Raw genomic sequence first — 4,169 nt, 5'->3', positions numbered from 1 at the left:
CTGGTTTGGAGCAACCTGGACAATGGGCAAGGTGGGGCTTCCCTGCAGGCTCCATCTTGAGAGCCACACATAATCCAGATCCAGCTGCAATGAGACTAAGGGTCATGTTCTCGACCAAGACCCGAGTCCTCATGACCTTGCCCCCAGAAGCTACCGTGCTGCTCTTAGGTGCTGTAGGATTGGGTGCTGGGAAGGAGGTGGGTTTCCATGGTAACACATGTGCTGTGATTCTCAGGGTTGAGGTGTGTGTGTGTCTGTTGGGTGAATGGTATGTTCTTGTATATTCCTGTTCCCTTCAACAAGGCGATTAATGGTGTCCACTTTCTCAGGGAAGTTTCCCATCACCATCACGTCATGAACATCCATTCATGTGAAAACTCTTCAACACCTACAATTTAAATAGGTGTTCGTTTCTTGAAAATACACATCAATTCCCCTAGAAAACAAATCCATCTCTAACTAGGGAGGGGGAAACTGTGCCCAAAGACACAAGTGTGTCTTTTCCAATTCCTGTTACTGAGTCAGTGTCCATGGGTCTCTCACATCATGGTACGTCTCGGGCATGAATGGGCACAGTACTTCCCTCTTGCCACTTCACTCACAAACACGTCTCTGCATCAGAGGCCCCATGATGCATCTTCCCAACCTCATCGAAGCACTGAGTGCTGGGACAGACTCCTTCCTTCTGCAAGCGGCTTGTGGGGCAGCCTCATGTAACAACCCATTTGGGGAGGACCAAGACAAAGGAGCAGTGGCCGGGAATAGATGGGGCCAATTCACTCCGTGTTTCTCCCAGGAAATCTACCATTTCCCTTCAGATACTGTGTCTAAGAATTAAATTGGCCTTCTCCCATGGGAAAACACACACCCACCACTGGTCCCAGCTGGGGGTCCTCTGAGGTGGGCCCAAAAGTTGTCCTATGAAAGGGGGAATGAGGTCGTCTTCAGGAACTGAGCATCACTGGAGGGACCTGGCCCCCTCCATGCAGGACGAAGGGTGCTCTGTGCATTGCAAGGTGGCGAAAGAGAACCTCAAACCTCAACAGGTGGACAGGACAATCACCACACATTTCCCTGGGCCCCACCCAACTGAGATCAGAGCCCATTATCCCCATAGCATCAGGGAAGAGTTCATCAGGTCCACTAACTCCCCTAGTCCCCTCTCATGGCCACCCCAGCATCATCACTGCTCCCTGACCTGGAGGATGATTCCATGGAATATGACGATTCCAACAGAATGAGAGACACTGCACCTGTATTCATTTCCCGTCCTTTGGGCTTCCTATCATCTGTCCTTAAGCCCCTCCTCTGTGCTCTTCCCCTTTCCCTGTTTTGATGACACCCACCCTGGAGGCCATGTCTCAGGCAGGCACTCAGGCTTTTCATCTGAACTGCTTCATGAAATCCATATGCAGCCCTCCTCAGCCCTTTCCTAGCATCACCCTGACCCCTCACCACTGAGTCTGGGAAGCAGCCCTGGACTGCAGACCAGGGAGTAGGGCTGGGAGCCAGCAGAGCACAGATCACGCTGTTGAGGGGCCTCAGGAAGAGTGGCTAAGCCTGGGTGTCCCCACTTGGTTCTCCACTGCCTGGGAGTCTGTGCTCATGCCCCGTTCTGCTCTTGCTTTCAGCTCTCAGAAGCTTCCCTTCTATGGCTTGACAGAAACAACAAGGGAAGCAGAAGAAGAGAAGGACTTTGGAACCGGGTGAATTGGGCAGGAAAGGGGCAAACAAGGACACATGCTCTCCCTCGTTGTTCCCTGACTTTGTTGTGGGCACCTCAGGAAACACACAAAACCCGGGTGATGCCCTAGCCTCTGTCCACAAGAGAGGATGAGAGGAAGGTCCAGTCCCTGCAGGCAGTAGGAAGCCTGAGAACATCCCACGGGGAACTTCCACCTGATCCGTGCAACTCCCTGTTGTGGTTGGGCAGTGTCATCCATGAGCTGCTGATCTTGGAGGGAGGGCACTGGCTGCCTGGAGGGACTGCACTCCAGGCAGCCCATGCACTGTGCTCTTCTGGAAAAGGGCTCCACACCCCCATTGAGCCCCTCACTCTGCACGACCCAAGCCTTCACCTCCCCCCCTGCAAAAGTCAGCTGATGGCTTGCTCCGAACAACAGTAGTTGGGAAAGACTGTGGTGGGGTTGCCTCATCTCCCACTTCAGCACCTGAGAAATGAGCACACAAGACAGGTCCCCGGGCTCATAGAAGCAGAACAGCTCAACCCTCCCAGCGCTGCATCCCTGTGGGCATGGAGTAGGCCTGGTCTCCAGCTGAGTCATGTATGCTGGCCACTCCTGTAGGACCTGACCAACACCTCCAGTCCCCCGAGCCTCCAAGACACAACGTGGCAGGTAGCGGGTCCCCTCATGGCACAATTTTGCTATGGGCTTGATACTCTAGAGACCCTTCTCAATCCCTCAATCCACAGGGTAGACCATCAGGCAAAGGCCACCCAGTCTGCTCCCACCTCGCCCACCACCTGCCCACAGCATGGGGACTGTGCCACCTCCATTGCCATGCGAGTCAGGAGCATGCCTTCTCTGCCATGCCACCTGCAACACTCATGTGGGCAAAAGCACCACCCACAGAGAAGGGAATGTTGAGGGCTCTCAGAGAGGCTGGAGAAGGGACAGCCCAACAGGAGGAGGACCCAGCAGTCATGGAGGAGGATGGTCAGGGCAGGGGCCTGAGTGACCCTGGGAGTGTAGCCTTCATTCAGCTGGAAGGGGCCCATGGGAAACTTCCCTTTCTTCATGTCACACATGGGTCCTGCAGGGAAACCTCTACCTCAACACATCAGAAGACACGTCCCACAAAACCCCACATCCCTCCGGTAAGACCTGCCCCAAGGCACACGCCACTTGCTATCTCATACCACTCCAACTGCTGTCTCCACAGCTGCACCACAGGACAGTCTGCCTATGACCCCGAGGCATCAGAGTCTCTAGAAGGGCTCAGACAAAGGGAGTCAGGATGGCCCTGGGGCCCCACTTGTGGCTTTGATTTGGGCCCAAAGGAAGACTTGGTGTGAAAACACAAGGAAACACACCTGCAGGAACGGCTCTCTTGCACCTAACCTCTGCAGGCCAAACAAAGACAAGACTTCTGTGCAGCCCACCAGAAGATGGGACTGGAACACCGAGGATGAGACAAGAGGACCCCCTGAGTTGGCCACCACACCCAGAGTTTGCTGCCCAGGCCCTGCTGATGACTGACACTTGGAGCAGGAGGAAACAATCAAGGCCTACAACATTCCACAGTCTGGTGAGACCGGGCCCACCTGGGAATGGGGGGCACAGTATACTTCCTGTCTTTTCCCCTGTCTGCTGCAGGGGCTGGTCCTCCTCCTGCTGTCTCTCCAGTCCCCAGCAACCATGCAGAACATGATAGATGCAGGAAGAAGCGGGAATTCCAGGGACCATTATCCACCCTGGAATTGACTTGAAGGGCAGCAGCCACCCTAGCTGTATTCCCCTAGAGTGCCACCCGTGAAATGCCCCTGTCAATTCCATGCACAGGACCGTGGCAATGCTGGGCTCAACACTGGCTGTGGCCCCAAAAAACAGGCCCCCCTCTGCCTGTGTGTTTTCTTAGCAGCAACAGGTGTAGGGAGGAGAGCTGTCCCTAATCTGAGCTTGACCTCTGGAGCACCAAGACACCATGACAGAGGAACTGTGACCCCAAGCACCACGCTTTACTTCAGGGAAAGCTTTAGCCTTGAAGATGGCAATGCTAGACATCTAGGGCATAGAGAAATGGGATCCAACATTCCTTTGGTGGGAATGCAAGTTGGTGAAGCCAATTTGGAGAACAGTGTGGAGATTCCTTAAGAAATTAAAAATACGCTTCCCTATTACCCTGCAATTGCACTACTGGGTATTTACCCCAAAGATACAGAGGTAGTGAAAAGAAGGGCCATTTGTACCCCAATGTTCATAGCGGCAATGGCCAACATTCCTTGGAAGCAAGTTAAAGCATTGCAGTTTTGCTCTACCTGAGCCCTCCAAGTCTAAAGGTCTCAGGAAGCATTTCTTCTCCCATGGCAACCCTCAATCTCCTTATATTCAATAAGAATCTCTTATTGGAGATTAGAAACATTGGAACATGGGTGATTTGACCAAGCCTTGAATGGGTCTGTCCTATGCAGAGAGCTAGACGGAGAC

At 53.4% G+C, this 4,169-nt stretch overlaps 1 pseudogene; it reads left to right on the top strand.

Annotated features, from left to right (window-relative positions):
- Positions 1-1,605: 1,605 nt before the first annotated feature.
- LOC125092668 (uncharacterized) lies at positions 1,606-3,484 on the top strand (annotated as a pseudogene).
- The last annotated feature ends 685 nt before the right edge of the window (positions 3,485-4,169 follow it).

Source organism: Lutra lutra, unplaced genomic scaffold (assembly GCF_902655055.1).
Source record: "Lutra lutra unplaced genomic scaffold, mLutLut1.2, whole genome shotgun sequence".
Lineage (NCBI taxonomy): Eukaryota > Metazoa > Chordata > Mammalia > Carnivora > Mustelidae > Lutra > Lutra lutra.
Note: the sequence above shows the minus strand (reverse complement) of the source record. Positions and strands in the feature narration are given on the sequence as shown.